Source organism: Saccopteryx leptura, chromosome X, assembly GCF_036850995.1.
Source record: "Saccopteryx leptura isolate mSacLep1 chromosome X, mSacLep1_pri_phased_curated, whole genome shotgun sequence".
Taxonomy (NCBI): Eukaryota; Metazoa; Chordata; class Mammalia; order Chiroptera; family Emballonuridae; genus Saccopteryx; species Saccopteryx leptura.
The window spans coordinates 62,175,912-62,195,444 of NC_089516.1; the positions used below are offsets into that span (position 1 = coordinate 62,175,912).

At 41.1% G+C, this 19,533-nt stretch overlaps 1 non-coding gene across 1 annotated transcript; it reads right to left on the bottom strand.

Moving 5' to 3' along the window:
- Positions 1–12,928: 12,928 nt before the first annotated feature.
- On the bottom strand, positions 12,929–13,004 carry TRNAA-UGC (transfer RNA alanine (anticodon UGC)). The gene has a single exon. It is a non-coding gene; the product is annotated as a tRNA-Ala (tRNA).
- Between the last annotated feature and the right edge of the window lie 6,529 nt (positions 13,005–19,533).

A 19,533-nucleotide genomic window follows, 5' to 3' on the forward strand; every position in this document is an offset into this window, starting at 1 on the left:
AAGCTAGGATTAAAGCTAATGGCCTACCCGTTCTTGGCTCTGTTGTTTCATTACCATCTGTCTGAATCTAATGCGAACCTGCATGGGCCAGGTGGCAGTGATGGTGGCCGCGGCTACTGGCCATACACTGGTTATCTGAATAAAGCACCCCTAAAAATCTAATCTCTGTCTCTGAATCGGTGAAAGGCAGCATAAACTCTGACATATTTTCTGGTTTCATTAAGTTAATCTTGTGGACACAAAAGGGGCCACATGTTGAACCTGATGAGCTAAGGGAAAGCCTGCGTGGTGGCCTTGTAAAATCAAAGACCTACAGTAACCACACAGGATGATCTGAAATTAAACTTTCTAACTAAAAGCAGTTCATGGTGAATAGTCATGTCCTAGGGAGGTATTTTTCTCTAACAAAGGTCAATGCTTACCTTAATTAGCCTGTATGTTGTCTTTTGCATATATAATTACTAATAACAAGGCCTTTGAAATATAAGGATAATCTTTTCCTGCCCCCCCTCAGGACAGGCATCCTACCAGAGCATAGACAAACAAACCCCCTCATTGTTATTATTATTATGTTAATTAACTATTAATTGTCATTTCTGCCTATGTAAAACAAGTTTCAATTTATACATTTTTACTTTTTATCCAACCAGAGATTTTCCCTCTTATGCTTTATCCTAAACTATGACCAGTCAATTTCATGTTACCACCTTCTATCTTTCCCTTTGATTTTGATGTATTAAATAAATGCTATAAGTGCCATTTTTTCAGAGTATTTCCTCAGTCCTTTGAGACTGCTTCCCAGCAATTGTCAACAGTTTAACTCAAATAAACTCATAAAAATTTCTTATAGGTTTGGATGTTTCTTATGTTGACAGTCTTAAATTAAAACTGTTAAGTTAAAAGCAAGTCATGGCAGTTATTCATATCTTAGTTCACTATATTCAGAGATAAATATAAATCTTTACCTTAACTGAGTTTGTCAATTGTCTTTTTAAAAAAAAATTATTGAATTTATTGCATCTGCAATAATGTAACTGTCGGGCAGATAAATTATATTTTGCTCTTCCTGTTAAGATGGCTGCTGCCCACTTGGGGTGGCTGATTATCTTCTTGCTGGAAGGGGTGTGGTTATGCTAATATTTTTATGGAGGATTTTCATGTCAAAAAATTTTAAAAGGTGGAGCCAAGAGGCCATTTTAGGAGGAGAGTGATCACATTCTTGTAGAGAGAAAGAGCCCATGGTGTATCAGGACAAAGAAGCCACATGTAGGAGGCAGCCAAAATGATGAAATGGAGGAAGGAGAAGCCATTTCATAGAGGAGAAGGAGATGAAGAGTAGAGGTGAATAAGACTGGTGAGGTAGAAGCCTTTGATTGTAGGAAAACTTGGATGAGTCAGTAGGTTTGTGAGCACTGAATTAGTAGGTTTTGGAACCCATCGTGTGTTTTTACTCACTTGCTGAGTGCGAGTCTAGAATAAAGGAAAATGGACCACCAGTTTCCGGCTCTGTTGATTCCTTACCATCGGTCTGAATCAAACCTGAACCTGCTTTGGCTAGGTGGCTGTGATGGTGGCCATGAATACTGGCTCTACAATAACTTTGGAATGTCAGGGTAATTTCCTTTTTTCTAGACCCTTCCCTACACCAGAACAGAGAATGCACAACCCTTCATTGTTATTTCTACTGTGTTCATTAACTGCCAACTATCGTTTTTGTTTTTGTTTTTGTTTTTTTTGCACAGACAGAAAGAGAGTCAGAGAGAGGGATAGATAGGGACAGACAGACAGGAACAGAGAGAGATGAGAAGCATCAATCATTCAGTTTTTCGATGTGACACCTTAGTTGTTCATTGATTGCTTTATCATATGTGCCTTGACCGTGGGACTACAACATAGCAAGTAACCCTTTGCTCAAGCCAGTGACCTTGGGCTCAAGCTGGTGAGCTTTGCTCAAATCAGATGAGCCCACCGTCAAGCTGGCGACCTCAGGGTCTCGAAACTGGGTCCTCTGCATCCCAGTCCAATGCTCTATCCACTGCACCATCGCCTGGTCAGGCAACTGCCAACTATCTTATACCCACAAATGTAAAAGAAGTATGTGTCTATTCATTTTACCTTTTATCTAACCCCAGAGATTTCCCCAATGTATCACCAATGGATTTCTTATCCCTTTCTCTCCTTTTTGATTGTAGGGTATAAAATGAGGTGCAAAACTGATAAGAGGAAGTCAAGAATTAAAATTTTAGCTTGGGTAATGGTGGATTTGGTTATAGTCAGTGGGCTTAATGGTTAATGCAAGTAAAAGCTTTGTTCCAGGAACTGAGGTACCTGGAGAGGCTCATAGGACTTAGGGAAATCTGCAAACAATACACTTTTGTGCCCCAGGAGATCTGTGAGTGATCCACCATTGTGCTTCAAGGGTTTGCAAGCAAAATCTTTGTGCTCCAACTATGGGATGCCCACTGACTATGGTCCAGTTAACATTGACCATGATCTGATTAACTCTGCCTTGAAATTCCAAAACGCTTGCCTACCCCCTTCTTCCCCTTATAAAAAGGTTGATTGGTGATACTAGTTGAGATAGCTTGGGAACATAACACCACCTCCTCAGATTGCTGGCTATTGAGCAGATAAGTTTTTTGGGGTTTCTTTGTTTGTTTTTTTACAGAGAGAGAGTCAGAGAGAGGGATAGATAGGAACAGACAGACAGGAACACAGAGAGATGAGAAGCATCAATCATTAGTTTTTCGTTGTGACACTTTAGTTGTTCATTGATTGCTTTCTCATATTGTTGCATCCACCGGGTACGAGAACAAACGTCGGAGACTTTCAGGAATTAAGATGTTACTTTATTGGCCAGTTTAACCTGCGCAGGGGCGAACTCCCGAGATGTCCAGAGACACCGTGCTCACAAGGAGCTGTAAATGGGAGCCGCAACTGGAGCTTACAGCCAGGCCCTTATATATCCTAAGTGAGCAAGAAGCAAATGTGGCAGTTTAGCTGTTGGCTAGGGAGGTCGCACGCAGCATAGCAACAGGGGCTGGCATAGCAACAGGGGCCGGTTTTAGCTTAGTGGCGAATTTCAAACCTAAACTTCTGATAAGGGTCTCTGACCTTCTTTGTTCCCAGCCTCACAGGAGCCATATCAGCACTTACTGTTCCTTCAATAGTTACACTCTTTGCAGCCCCAGTACTCCCTGAATCTAACATTCCCCCATCTCTTCTGGGCATAAATCAAACCCTTGATTCTTCATCAGTGGGGAGAATGGTATAAGGCTGGGGCTCATGAGAATTTTCCACTTTGCTGTAGCTATAAGCTAATTGGGTCTTATACACTGGCTAGTAATTAGCCTACTATGCCTCTTACAATGGTCAGCGATGAGCTCAGGGGGAGAGGGGTATTTATAGGCGAAACCTACAAAGTTACAATGTTTTCAGCACATTTGTACAATATCTTTGCAAAAGTACACAAGCACACACTGTTTTAAGATAATAAACTACTTTCCTGTAATATCTGCAGGGCTGATACACAAGGAATGTGTCTTGCCTTGTATTTTTATTCTCTGCACTAACTTCTTACAACTTGCACAAACCTTCTGCAACTTACATAAACCTTTAACTTTTATGTACTTTCTTATCTAGAAATAACTGGCCTTTATAACAACTTGCTTTTCCCTTTTCTTTTCAAAAGTACCTCTACACTTTATACTTTCTATTATTAAAACTATACAATTCCTTTCTTTTTTTTTTTTTTTTTTTTTTTTTGCATTTTTTTTTTTTTTTTTGCATTTTTCTGAAGCTGGAAACAGGGAGAGACAGTCAGACAGACTCCCGCATGCGCCCGACCGGGATCCACCCAGCACGCCCACCATGGGGCGACGCTCTGCCCACCAGGGGGCGATGCTCTGCCCATCCTGGGCATCGCCATGTTGCGACCAGAGCCACTCTAGCGCCTGAGGCAGAGGCCACAGAGCCATCCCCAGCGCCCGGGCCATCTCTGCTCCAATGGAGCCTTGGCTGCGGGAGGGGAAGAGAGAGACAGAGAGGAAGGTGCGGCGGAGGGGTAGAGAAGCAAATGGGCACTTCTCCTGTGTACCCTGGCCGGGAATCGAACCCGGGTCCTCCGCACGCTAGGCTGACGCTCTACCACTGAGCCAACCGGCCAGGGCTACAATTCCTTTCTAGTTAAAACTCTTGATTTAAAAATCTTTAACCTTTAGTGACAATTAAGTTGACTTTCTTTTTATCCTAGTTTCCCTTTTCCTAAAGCCTGATTAAAAGCGTCCTTAGTTAGTTCCTCTAGGTATTAGCCATGCATGGACCAGTTAACTTCTGGTTTGTGGCTAAAGCAGGGCATGCTGTACTTCTCAGGGTTAGCTTACAAGGGTTGGCGGGGTCAGTCTTCGCTGTCTACAAAGGTGTCTCTGCTGGGACTGCAAGCTTTAGCCGGCTGTGGTGGACCTAGGCGGGTATGCCTTCTACCTTGGCAGTAGTGGGGATGCTCAGGATCATGGTGTGTGGACCCTTCTACGTGGGAGTCAGTCCTTGGGTGGTGTACTGCTAGAAGTGCCTCTTGGACAGTCTTTGAACAGTTTGCTGAGTAACCTGTAAAACCTTCTCATGTCCCTCTTTCCTCAGCACAGACGTGTCCCTTGATGGGGCCAGGAAGCCAAGGCTTCAGTTTAATGACCTTTCTTTCTACTCTGGAACAGGGCCTGCAAGGACTTGAGGAAATTATGATTAGAAACCTCTAGTTCCCCTCTGGTCAATCGAGGTACAAGGGGCACAGGTTGCCCAAATAAGATTTCATAAGGGGTCTATTTATTGAGATATGGGGTACATCTAGTTCTAAAAAGGGTGAAAGGGAGGAGCTCAACCTAGTTTCCGCCGGTCTCCCCTCTCAGCTTAATTATAGTTTTCTTCAAAATCCTGTTCATTCTTTCTACCTGTGCTGAACTTTGGGGCCTATAAATGCAATGTAATTTCTAATTAATACCTAACTTAGTGGCTAATTCTTGAGATATCCTGGATATGAATGCAGGTCTATTGTCTGATCCTAGGGCTAGGGGAATGTTATATCTAGGTATGATTTCCCTTAATAAGACTTTGCAGACTGTGGAAGCAGCTTCTCCTCGTGTGGGGAATGCTTCCACCTATCCTGAGAAGGTGTCTAATAATACTAATAGATACTTATAAACTGACTTCCCAGGGGTCATCTCTCTGAAATCTATTTCCTACAGTTCTCTCAGAGCTTTCCCCTGATACCTTACAAAGGGGGGTAGCTTCTTATTCTGCGCATTTACTCTGGCACAGATGCTGCACCTCGAGACAATGGAATGGACAATATCCCTGATGTTGGGCCCTACATAATACTTTCTGATAAGTTGTTCTAGCTTGTTTTGTCCTAGATGGGTACTAGTATGAATATTTCCTACTACTTCTCTTACTATTCCCTGGGGTAAATAGAGCCGGGAGTCAGGAAGCTCTATCTATCCCTGCTGATTTTTCTCCCTTTCAACTGTATCCCTTCCTGCTCTTCTTCTGGGGAATATCTAGGATCCGGAGGTAGCATTGGCTTAGGCAGCAATAGCAGAAGGCTTTCTTGTGGCCTAGTGGCTGCCCCTCTCTGGTGTCCTTTGCAGTGGATGATGGCAACTTTGGTAGGTAGCCAAATGGCGTTTAGGAGGGCAAGAATTTCATTGTGATTTTTAATGTCTTTCCCCCCTGCTGTCAGTAAGCCTCTCTCCTTGTATATGGCTCTGTGGACATGGGCAGTGGCGAATGCATACCGGCTGTCAGTGTAGATGTTGGCAACTTTTCCCTCTGCTATCTGTAAGGCTCGGGTTAGTCCTATTAGCTCTGCCCTTTGTGCAGATGTTCCTGCGGGCAGTGATTTCTGCCACAGGACCTTATTTTCCGTGGCTACTGCTGCCCCTGCATGTCACTGTCTATCCTTAATAAAACTGTTCCCGTCTGTAAAGAGGGTCAGGTCTGCCTTCCCATATGCTTGGTCCCTTAAGTCCGGGTGGGAGCCAGTTACTGTGTCAAGGATTTGTTTGCAACTGTGGACTAAAGTGGAGTCGCTGGGTTCAGGGCAGCAGTTTTGAGGAACTGAACAGATGGAGGGTTCAGCAGCTGAGCCTGATACTGCATTAGCTGCACATTAGATAGCCACCTGTCAGGAGGTGCTCGCAGCACTTGCTCTACGTAGTGTTCCTCAATGACTTTGATGTCCTGCCCTAAAGTTAATTTACTAGCCTCCTTGACTAGTATGGAGGTGGCAGCAAGTGCCCTCAGACATGTTGGCCATCCCGAGGCTACAGGATCAAGTTTCTTGGACAGATAGGCAACAGGCCTCTTCTACTGCCCAAGTTCCTGGCTCAGTACCCCTAAGGCTACCCCTCCCTTTTCTGCTATAAATAGCTGAAAGGGTTTGGCCAGATCTGGCAGGGCCAAAGCCAGGGCAGTCACCAGGGCCTCTTTCAGTGCTTGGAATGCTTGCTTCTTCTTATCTGTTCATGTGAACTGCTCTTCCTTACCCCTGGATAGTTCGTGCAGGGGTTTAGCTAGTTCTGCAAAGCCTAATATCTACAGTCGGCAGTATCCTACTGCACCCAGGAATTCTCATACCTGTCTCTTGTTAGTAGGCTTGGGGATCTGCAAGACCATCTGAATTCACTGGCTAGACAATGTCCTTTGCCCTCCCTGTAAGTTATACCCCAAATAACTTACAGTTTGCATCACAATCTGGGCCTTCTTGGCAGAGACTCGATACCCCACTCGCCCGGGATCTTGTAGCAGGTCCGAGGTGGCTTCCTCATACTCTCCTTCGTCCTTGGCAGCTATGAGGATGTCATCCACATACTGGAGCAGTACGATCAATGGATAGGAGGAGCGGAAAGCCTGCAGATCTTTGCTGAGGGCTTTATTTAAAATGGTGGGGGAATTCTTAAACCCTTGTGGTAGTCTGGTCCAAGCGAACTGCCCTACCAGTCTATTATCTGGGTCATTCTATTCAAAGGCAAAGATCCCTTGGCTCTGAGGTGCCAGGGGAATACAAAAGAAGGCATCCTTCAAATCCAGGACAGAATAATAGGTATGGGTTGGGGCAATGAGCTCATTAAGGTATATGGATTGGGCACCGTGGGATGAATAGTCTCTACCTGCGCATTCACCTCCCGCAAGTCCTGGACTGGATGATAGTCTTGGCTCCCCGGTTTCTGGACGGGAAGCAGTTGGGTGTTCTAGGCTGATTGGCACCTGCGAAGGATGCCTGCCTCCAGCAGGCATTGCAAGTGCTGGGTGATTCCCTGTCTAGCTCGGGCTGGGACCGGGTACTGCCTGATCTTAACCGGTCTAGCAGTGCTAAGCAGTTGCACCAGGACAGGCGGTTGGTGAGCAGCCAAATCTGGGGGGTTGGTTTCTGCCCAAACCTCAGGTACCCAGGCATGCAGGGCATCTGGAACCCTTTCCTCAGCCTCCTTACCTTCTAGGATGGTGGCAAGTAAGTGTTCTTCAGACAGTGGGACACTTACTTCCATGCTGACCTCTGCCTCTTTGTTCCCCATAGGGCTTTCCTCCCGTCAGAAGGTTATGGTGGCCTGAAGTTTCTGCAATAAGTCCCTTCCAAGAAGTGGGTGATGGTGCCTCGACCTAAGTCAATAATTCTTGCGGTGGCCCATGGGTAGGCTTCTGCTTTGTCTATTGCCCCTATTATCTTAGTAGTTGTCTTCTGCATCTGGCCCTGTGGTTTCTTTAGGACTGAGTAGGTGGCTCCTGTGTCGACTAGGAAGTCTATTGGCTTTCCTTCGACTGTTAAGGTGACCATGGGCTCCTGGGAGCTGACGGGAATGGAGCCCTGGCCCTTTTGCTGTCCCCCTTTCCCTTTCGGAGGAGGTTTCTGGGCAGCAATCAGAATTTTGGCAACTTCCAATGCCCTGCCAACCTCTGGATCATCCCTATTGACATACACCTTCTGGGCTATCTCTAATAGCTTGCTTCTATTCTCTCCTTTAATTCCCTCTATCTTCTGAAGCTTTTTCCTAACGTCTGAAGCGGACTGAGTCACAAAGCCTATATTTACTAGTCTCCTGTTCTCTTCTGCCTCAGGATCTAGAGGGGTATATACTCTATAAGCCTCTATGAGTATCTCTAGAAAGGCTGCTAGGGATTCCTCTCTTCCCTGGATGACTTCACTTACCTTGCTAAAGTTGGTTGGCTATCTAGTTGCTGCCTTGAGCCCCCTCAACAGAGCTCAGCGATACTGGAGGAGCGCGTCCCTTCCCCCAGTGGTATTAGGGTCCCAGGTAGGAGGTTGAGATGGGAGAATATCTTCTATTTCCCTTCTTCCCTCCCGAGTTTCCTTTTCTTCTCCTAATACCGCCTTAGTAGCTTCTCTCATTATTCTGTCCCTTTCTTCAGAAGTGAAGAGGGTTTGTAAAATCTGCTGACAATCATCCTATGTGGGCTGATGGGTCCTAAAAATGGTCTCAAGGAGAGATATTAGTCCCTGAGGTTTCTCAGGAAATGGGGGATTTTGATGTTTCTAATTGTATAAATCACTAGTGGAAAAAGGCACATAGATGAGGTGAGGAGGTGCCCGTGGGCCAGCATCTGGTGCCGGCAGCACCTCCTGGAGAGGCAAAATGGCTGCGCCTCCCAGAGGAGGAGGCAAAATGGCTGTATCTACCTACACATCCATATACAGGTATTGGTCTGGGTGGGGAGCCCTATAGACCGTGGCTCTGACAGCAAACAAAATTGGAAGGTCAAAAGTGCCCTCTGTGGGCAGTCCTACATTAAATGTAGGCCATTCCAGCTGGCTCAAGGTCCGGAGGAAACCTGGACTCGGCTGCGGACTTCCGTACCCCTGAGCCCTCTTCTGGAAATCAGAAAAATTCTTCAACAGGCACTCAAGCAGGGATCCCAGCACAGACTCCTGTTGTCCCATCCTAGATGACTCAGGAATAATGAGAAAGGGTAGGATACAGGCAACACACACTATTAACACAAGGAACACACTTGTCTCTCTCACACTCAACTCAGTCATTTGAGCTCAGACAAAATGCAGTGCAGCACAGCGCAAAACAGATTCCTAATGTGACTGGTCACTCCAAAGTTAACAAATCCAAATATCCAAATTTCAGAGAGCGGCGTCCCGCTTCTGAAAGCCCTGGGTGGGTTACCGGCAGTGTCCCACCTACCACCTCAGGATTGTGTGCTCCAGAGCCCAAAAGCCAAACCAAATGAGGATCCTCCATGAATACTTACTCAGCTCGAGCTGTCCTTCCGGTCTCCGACCCAAAACTCCGCCAAGGGAGAATCCCGGGCGAGCTTCCAAAATGTTGCATCCACCGGGTACGAGAACAAACGTTGGAGACTTTCAGGAGTTAAGATGTTACTTTATTGGCCAGTTTAACCTGTGCATGGGGCGAACTCCCGAGATGTCCAGAGACACCGTGCTCACAGGAGCTGTAAATGGGAGCCGCACCTGGAGCTTACAGCCAGGCCCTTATATATCCTAAGTGAGCAAGAAGCAAATGTGGCAGTTTAGCTGTTGGCTAGGGAGGTCGCACGCAGCATAGCAACAGGGGCCGGCATAGCAACAGGGGCCGGTTTTAGCTTAGTGGCGAATTTCAAACCTAAACTTCTGATAAGGGTCTCTGACCTTCTTTGTTCCTAGCCTCACAGGAGCCATATCAGCACTTACTGTTCCTTCAATAGTTACACTCTTTGCAGCCCCAGTACTCCCTGAATCTAACAATATGTGCCTTGATAGTGGGCCTTCAGCAGACTGAGTAACCCCTTGCTCGAGCCAGAGACCTCAGGTCCAAGCTGGTGAGCTTTTGCTCAAACCAGATGAGCCCGTGCTCAAAATGGCGACCTCGGGGTCTCGAACCTGGGTCCTTGGCATCCCATTCCGACGCTCTCTCCACTGCACCACTGCCTGGTCAGGCCAGATAAGTTATTTTAAAGCTTACTCTGTTAAAGATGGCCACTGTTCTCACGTGGTGATGTTCTCAGGTGATACAGGTAATTGCCCTTTTTGCTTGAGAAGCGGTTTGGTTATGCTAATGTGTGTGGGAAGAAGGGGATGTCCTGGGAAAAAGTTTTAAAAGGAGGAGCTAGGAGAACATTTTGTTAGAAAGTAGCCATGTTCTTGTAGGGAGGAGGAGCCCATGCTGTAGCAGGGCAGGGAGGCCACATGGAGGAAGTAGCAAAAATGGTGGAATGGTGAAGGAGAAACCAGTTTGCAAAGAAGAAGGAGATGGGGAACAGAGGTGAATAAGACTGGTGAGGTAGAAACCTTTGATTCTAGGAAATTCGGATGAGTCAGCAGCTTTGGGAGCCCTGAATGGAAAGGGAAGTGTTTTTCACGTTGTATTTACTTGTTTGGCGGTGCGAGCTAGGATTAAAGGAAAATGGCCCACCAGTTTTTTGCTCCGCAGTTTCTTTAACATTTGTCCGGATCAAATGCAAGCCTGCAAGAGCCAGGTGGCTGTGATGGTGACCGCGACCATCTGAATAAAGCACCCATAAAGAATCAAGCCCTGTCTTTACTTATTTGTTGAAATGATGACAAGCTACATGAACTCAAATATTTCCAGTTTCAAAACTACCATTCTCTGGAGTATTTTCTCTATCCATTGAGATTTTGCTTTAGGCAATTATTGTCAGTTTGGCTCAAATAAACTTATAAAACTTCTCTACAAGTTTAACATATCTTACATTGACAGTGAAAAATTAAAATTGCAAGTACTTCAATTAGACACCAGAATGTACATTATGCCTCTCAAAAGTAGTGAAGGAAAACAGAATCTGTCAACCCAAATTATGTATCTTTGGCATAAAGATTATTTTAGACTGATTATTTTTACCAAAGAGTAGACACAGGAAAAGCTCTGAAAACTGAATAGAAGTTATTCTTTATAAGAGGCATTTACACATTTATAAGAGAAATTTTTATCTGTAAAGGTGTGGCCCTCTCTGTCTCAAGAAAAGAATGGCTAAATCTCTAGAAAATCTTATCAATGGAGAAGGCAACAGACTTAAATATCTATAACACTCATAATCTTGTCTAGTGTACTTAAACGGAAGTCCTGGAACCCCTACCCATCAACTATTATATTTAGCTGTAAACAGTATTTAAGGGCATGATTTAGGACATTTTGGAAATTTATTCTTTTCTTGGCTGTTTACCACATGTACAAGAGATATATTTGCTATAAAATTAACCCTCTATTATTAGGTCATAATTTGCTTTGATTTAAAATATACATGCTTTAAAATTTTTCTACATAGCCTGACCAGTGCAATGGATAGAGCATCAGCCTGGCATGCTGTGGACCCAGGCTTGAAACCCCGAGGTTGCTGGCTTGAATGTGGGCTCTCTGGCACGGGTGCGGACTCACCAGTTTGAGCATGGGGTGGCCTGCTTTAGTGTGGAATCATAGACATGATCCCATGGTTTGGGGCTTGAGACCAAGGGTCGCTGGCTTGAAGTCCAAATTCGCTGGCTTGAGTCCAAGGTTGCTATCTTGAGCAACAGATCTCTAGTTCTGTTGGATCCTTCCCACAACCACCCCAAGTTAAGGCATATATGAGAAAACAATCAATGAACAACTAAGGTCCTGCAAAGAACTGATGTTTCTCAGAGCCTGCCAACACTCACCCCAAATTAAGGCACATATGAGAAAACAATCAATGAACAACTAAGGTCCTGCAAAGAACTGATGTTTCTCATCTCTCTCTTTTCCTGTCTGTCTGTCCCTGTTTATCCTAGTTTCTTGTAAAAAAAAAAGGAATAATAATTAATAAAAGTAATTCCTACATATATAATGACATAAATTATGAAATGGTTATATAATTGACCCAGTTCTCATTTACTCTTTAACCACAGTACATCAGTTTAAAAGAATCTCATATGTTATTTTTAATAATATTATCTGTTTGGTCTAAATTACCACAGCCCTCCCAGTATCATATGATACGTATTGCCTAAAAATTGGAAATCAATCTTATTTTAGAGAATTTTCAAAATTTGTAATGTCTAGAGAGTTCAAATAATAATGAATTATGTACATAGAGAATATGAAAAAGTTGAGTCCAAAAATATGTACAGAATATTTTAAATATAAATTGAAGTTATTTTTCAACTATAACATAAATGGAAGAGAAATCTCTTGAGTCTCACTGCATTTGCAAGCCATTACCCTTGATAACAGTGCCATAAGAAATACTGGGTTCAGTTCTCAGGTCTATATACATAATAAAGATCAGTATCTCCCTGACTTCTTCTGTTATTCATTCTCAATTTCCGCTTAAACTACATAGTATGTTTTCCTCTATCAAAGTTAAGTATTATAATTAGTTAATATCAATATACTACCAATGAATGCATATATATATATAACATTATAAAAAATAGAGCTACAATAATAACAACAAATAATATACAATAACTTGGAAACATACTAGGAATTAAATCTAAAAACAAAACAATGTATTAAGAAATATTTATATGAGTTACAAGAATTCTGTTGTAATACTGAAAAAATACACATTTTTAATATTTAAAAATATTTTATCATCATATCTCTAATACCTGTTTGCATATTTCTTTATATGTTTCTCTTTTTTTTTGTATTTTTCTGAAGCTGGAAACTGGGAGGCAGTCAGACAGACTCCTGCATGTGCCCCACTGGGATCCACCCGGCACGCCCACCAGGGGGCGATGCTCTGCCCATCTGGGGTGTTGCTCTGCCACGACCAGAGCCACTCTAGTACCTGGGGCAGAGGCCAAGGAGCCATCCCCAGTGCCCAGGCCATCTTTTTGCTCCAATGGAGCCTTGGCTGCAGGAGGAGAAGAGATAGACAGAGAGGAAGGAGAGGGGGAGGGGTGGAGAAGCAGATGGGCACTTCTCCTGTGTGCCCTGGCCGGGAATCAAACCCAGGACTTCCGCACGCAAGGCCGATGCTCTACCACTGAGCCAACTGGCCAGGGCCTCTTTATATGTTTCTCTCCTCCAATTAAATTGTAAATTTCTGGTTGGCAAGAACAGTTCATAATGTATGAATTTCAGTGCATCCTGCCTTGTACATAATCGATGGTCAGTCAGTTTTAGAAATAAATAAATGTCACTGCATTCACAGTGAAAATGAAAATAGCCCCCCAAACACTATATTTTCATTGTACTCTTTTTCTGACCACAATTAAACAAAACCTTGCCTGTATTTAATTTTAACTAATACTTACTTTTTTCTGATAATATTCTATCATCCCAGAAGATTATGTTTGTACTTCCAAGAGTACACTTAATTTATGTGATGAATATGTGTTTTATCAGCAGTTACTGAATTTTACCAATTTTACAGACCTACAACTGGGTCTCTTTCTTCCCTGAATCTGTTGACTCAGTGGCAATTCTAATATCGTATAATTTCATTTCACAGAAAGATATTGCAAAATATATGATAGCTTAAGCTGAGCAATAGTATGCACAGAGGTTAATAGTAACTAGAAATTAATAGTGAGGTACCCAGAGTGAAAAACATTGAAGTCAAATTGGGCCATAACTAAAGGGTACACTGAGGTATCTATGATGGCTTCTGTTTAACTCTCCAACCACTGATTTCAAATAAAAGTACTTTCAGGAATAGATAAAGTAAACCTGTTCTTTCCCAATTGTTTTACTTAATTTGAATTCCACCAGAAACAGTGTCTCTTAATCTAACAATTGGAAAGTAAATGATAATTGGTATGGATAAATGTTAACATCTTATTCATTTGATACACTGTTTTAAATGGAAGTTCTCTTTTTTTCTTTTATCAAAAAACTGAGAGAATTCATTAATAGAGTTGGAGCAATTCATGAGGTGAAGCTGCAGAAGAAAAAAATCTTAATAAATTTAAAGGTAATAATCAAAAAGAATTGTCTAAGATTTGAGTTTTAAAAAATGGTAATGAATTTGAGTTTTTCTGTTTCTGCTACAAATAAGTAGTAATTAAACTTAAGCCATTTTTCTCACATCTTTAATAGGTTAGTAATAACTACTAAACTAAGCATTTTTTATATAGAAAGGGAGGGCTTTATTGGTGAATTTGCTTTTTGTATTGTAGTAATTTAATTCACTATAAAATACATTCTTCAAGACACCTGAAGATGGCAGCAGAGTAGGCAGAAGCACAGACTCCCAGCTTATACAACCAAACTGGAATAAAAATTAATTTAGAAACAATCAGCATGAAAAACCAACTCTGGACTACAAGAACAGCTCTTAAAAACCAAGGAGCAAAGAAGAAGTCACAACAAACCTGGTAGGGAGCACCTGAATCTCCCCTGCTTACAGGAACAAAAGGGGGAGGTGAGGTTGAGAGCCAAGAAGGGCTCTCACTCCAAGGAAAAGAGCAGAAAATACTCCTCATGGCCATGTGCCTGGCGACCAGGGAAAGAGGTGTGTTTAAAGGGCCAGCTTCTCTTTCAAAAAAAAGGGGGAGAGAGAGAGACAGATGGTGAGGGGCAGAGGAATGCAGGGAAAACCTGAGAAGTTGACTTATCCAGTGCTGGAGGCGGCCATAGCTGGAGGAGGGGCTGATACTTCCACACAAAAAAAGACTAAAGTGCTTCCGGGTCACAGATCTTCAGACATCTCTCCAGCTCCAATCAGTGAAACAAGACACAGATAAAAACAAGAAGTTGAGAGGAGGGGCAGTAACTCAGGTCTACATAGAGATCTGAGATACACCTCCCCCTACTGAAGCTGAGAAAACACCCTGCCCCCAGAAAGAGTAACTGGCAGAAGAGGCCTTTAGAATCTCAGGTTACACCCACCGCATTCCTGGATACAGTTTCAAATAAGCCCTGGGTTGAGATCAGTAACCAAGACTATCACCTGTTAAGAAAACAAACAAATCAAGACTTCAAAGTGGCCCAAATCCAAAAGTGGATTACAAATAATAGCTGATGCCAACCCAAGAAGACCTAGAAATAACACAATTGAAAACTGGAGGCAGACAACACCAAGACTAGACTCAACCAGCTCTACAAACAAAACACCCAAACACACAGACATAATGAGAAGACAGAGAAGTGCAATCCAAATAAAACCACAAGAGAAACCTCCAGGAAATAAACTGAGTGATATGGAAATAACCAAACTTTTGGATGCGGAGTTCAAAATAATGATTGTAAGGATGCTTAGGGATCTTAGAACAAAAATGGATGGTCATTATGAACACCTAAATAAAGAAATCACAAGTATAAAAAAGGATATTGAAATATTAAAAAAGAATCAATCAGAGATGAGATGACAAATACAATATCAGAAATGAAGACCACAATGGAAGAAATTAAAAACAGGATGGATGAAGCTGAGGATCGAATCAGCAAGTTGGAGGACAAGTTGAATGAAGGAATGAAAGCAGAAAAGAAATAAGAAAGGAGACTCAAAAAGTCTGAGGAAACTCTTAGAGAGCTCTGTGACAACATAAAGAGAAATAATATCTGCATCATAGGGGTTCCTGAAGAAGAAGAGAAAGAACAAGGGATAGAGACTTTGATCAATCATATCATAGCTGAAAATTTCTCTAAATTAACGCAGGAGAATCTCTGACAAGTTCAAGAAGCACAGAGAATTCCATTAAAGAGAAACCTAAAGAAACCTACACCAAGACACATCATAATTAAAATACCAAAGCTAAGTGATAAAGAGAAAATATTAAAAGGTACTAGAGGAAAAAAGGCTATAACCTACAAAGGAGCCCCCATAAGGATGACATCAAACTTCCCAACAGAAATACTTGAGACCAGAAGGGAATGGCAGGAAATATTGAAAGTAATGCATAACAAGAACCTACAACCAAGACTACTTTATCCAGCAAGGCTATCATTTAAAATTGAAGGGGAAATAAAAAGCTTCTCAGACAAAAAAAAAAAACCCAAAAAAACAAAACAAAACAAAAAAACTCAAGGAATTCATTACAACCAAAGCATTGTTGCAGAAAATGTTAAGGGGCCTGTTATAAACAGATCAAAGTGGGAAAAGAATATAGCAAAACAGGAATACAGCTTTAAAAAATAAAATGGCAATAAAGACTACATATCAATAATAACCTTAAATGTAAATGGATTAAATGATCCAATCAAAAGACATAGAGTAGCAGCGTGGTTAAGAAAACAGGACCCATACATATGCTGTCTACAAGAGATACACCTTAAAAGAAAAGATGCACATAGACTGAAGGTAAAAGAATGGAAAAAACATTTCATGCAAATGGAAATGAAAAAAAAAAAAAGCTTTGGTAGCAATACTTATATCAGACAAAATGGATTTTAAAACAAAGAATATAGTAAGAGATAAAGAAGGCCACTACATAATGATAAAGGGAGCAATCCAACAGGAAGATATAACTATTATAAATATCTATGCACCTAATATAGGAGCACCTAAATATAGAAAGCAGACTTTGATGGTTATAAAGGGAGAGATCAACAGCAATACTATAATAGTAGGGGATTTCAATACCCCACTAACATTACTAGATAGATCCTCAAGAAAGAAAATTAACAAAGAAACAGAAGACTTAAAGGACACTTGATAAATTGAATTTAATGGATATCTTCAGAACTTTTCACCATAAAGCAGCAGAATATACATTCTTTTCAAGAGCTCATGGTACATTCTCTAGGATACACCACATGTTAGGGCACAAAAGTGGTCTCAACAAATTTAAGAAGTTTGAAATCATATCAAGCACTTTCTTCAGTCACAATGGCATGAAACTAGAAATCAACCACAACAGAAAAACTCAAAACTTCTCAAACAAATGGAAACTAAATAGCAGGTTGTTTAATAATGAATGGATTAAGAATAAGATCAAAGAAGAAATAAAAAAATTCCTAGAAATGAATGATAATGAGCATACAACAACTCAAAATTTATGGGACACAGCAAAAGCAGTATTGAGAGGGAAGTTGATACCACAACAGTTACACTTTTAAAAGCTAGAAAAAGCTCAAATACACAACTTAACCCTGCATCTAAAGGAACTAGGAAAAGAACAGCAAGTAAAGCCTGGAGCTAGTAGAAGGAAGGAAATAATCAAGATCAGAGCAGAAATAAATGACATAGAGGCTAAAGAAACAACACAGTGGATCAATGAAACTAGGAGCTGGTTCTTTGAAAAGGTAAAGAAGATCCATGAACCTTTAACTAGACTCATCAAAAAATAAAGAGAGAGGATTCAAATAAATAAAATTAGAAATGAGAGTAAAGAAATAACAACTGACACAACAGAAATACAAAATATTGTAAGAAAATACTATGAAGAACTGTATGCCAAAAAACTAGACAACCTAGATAAAATGGACAAATTTCCTGAAGCATACAATCTTTCAAAAATCAATCTGGAAGAATCAGAAAACCTAAACAGACCGATTAAACCAAATGAGATAGAAACAGTTATCAAAAAACTCCCAACAAAGAAAATCCTGGGTCTGATGGCTTCACAAGTGAATTCTATGAAATATTCAAAGAAGAACTATCTCCTATCCTTCTCAAGCTATTTCAAAATCAAGAGGAAGGAATACTTCCAAGCTCCTTTTATGAGGTGAGCATAATTCTGATTCCAAAACCAGGCAAAGACAACACAAAGAAAGAAAATTATAGGCCAATATCCCTGATGAATATAGATGCTAAAATCCTTAACAAAATATTAGCAAACCGGATCCAACAATATATGGAAAAATTCATACACCATGATCAAGTGGGATTTATTCTGGGGAGGCAAGGCTGGTACAATATTTGCAAATCAATCAATATGATTCATCACATAAACAAAAGGAAAAAGAAAAACCATCTGATTATTTCAATAGATGCAGAAAAAGCAGTTGATAAAATCTAGCACCAGTTCATGATCAAAACTCTCAGCAAAGTGGGAATACAGGGAACAAACCTCAACAGGGTAAAAGCCATCTATGACAAACCCACACTCAACATCATACTCAATGGGCAAAAATTACAAGCAGTCTCCTTAGGATCAGGAACAAGGCAGGGGTGCCCCCTTTCACAACTCTTATTCAACATAGTCCTGGAAGTCCTAGTCATAGCAATCAGACAAGAAGAAGAAATAAGAGGCATTTAAGTTGGAAAAGAAGAAGCAAAACGATCATTATTTGCAGATGATGTGATATTATATATAGAAAACTCGAAAGTCTCAGCCAAAAAACTACTGGATTTGATAAATGAATTCATCAAAGTGGCAGGATATAAAATTAATACTCAGAAATCAGAGGCATTTTTATACACTAACAATTAACAGTCAGAAAGAGAAATTAAGGAAACACTCCTTTTCACTATTACAACCAAAAAAAATTAAGTACCTAGGTATAAATTTAACCAAGGAGACTAAATACTTGTACTCAAAAAATTATAAAACATTGATAAAAGAAATCAAGGAAGATACAAACAAGTGGAAGCATAACCGCGCTCATGGTTAGGAAGAATAAACATCATTAAAATGTTTATATTATCCAAAGCAATTTATAAATTCAATGCAATACCAATTAAAATACCAATGACATACTTTAAAGATAGAGATCACATATTCCAAAAATTTATATGGAACCAAAAGAGAACACGAATAGCCTCAGCAATCTAAAGAAAGAAGAATAAAGGGGGAGGTATCACACTTCCGGATATCAAGTTATATTACAAGGCCATTGTACTCAAAACAGCCTGGTACTGGCATAAGAATAGGTATATAGATCAATGGAACAGAACAGAGAACCCAGAAATAAACCCGCAGCTCTATGGACAACTGATATTTGACAAAGGAGTTAACAGCATACAATGGAGTAAAGACAGTGTCTTTAATAAATGGTGTTGGGAAAATTGGACAGCTACCTGCAAAAAAATGAAACTGGACCACCAACATACACCATTCAGAAACAAACTCAAAATGGATAAGAGACTTAAATGTAAGCCATGAAACCATATGCATCTTAGAAGAAAACATTGGCAGTAAGCTCTCCGACATCTCTCGCAGCAATATATTTGCTGATTTATATCCACGGGCAAGTGAAATAAAAGACAGGATAAACAAATGGGACTATATCAAACTAAAAAGCTTTTGTACAGCTAAAGACAATAAGAACAGAATAAAAAGACAAACTACACAATGGGAGAACATATTTGACAATACGTCTGATAAGGGGTTAGTAACCAAAATTTATAAAGAACTTGTAAATCTCAACACCAGAAAGACATACAATCCAATCAAAAAATGGGCAAAAGAAATGAATGAACACTTCTTCAAAGAGGACATCCAGCTGGCCAATAGGCATATGAAAAAATGCTCAACATCACTAATCATAAGAGAAATGCAAATCAAAACCACAATGAGATATCACCTCACACCAGTCAGAATGGAGCTCACCAACAAAACAACACAGAATAAGTGCTGGCGAGGATGTGGAGAAAAGGGAACCCTCCTGCACTGCTGGAGGGAATGCAGACTGGTGCAGCCACTGTGGA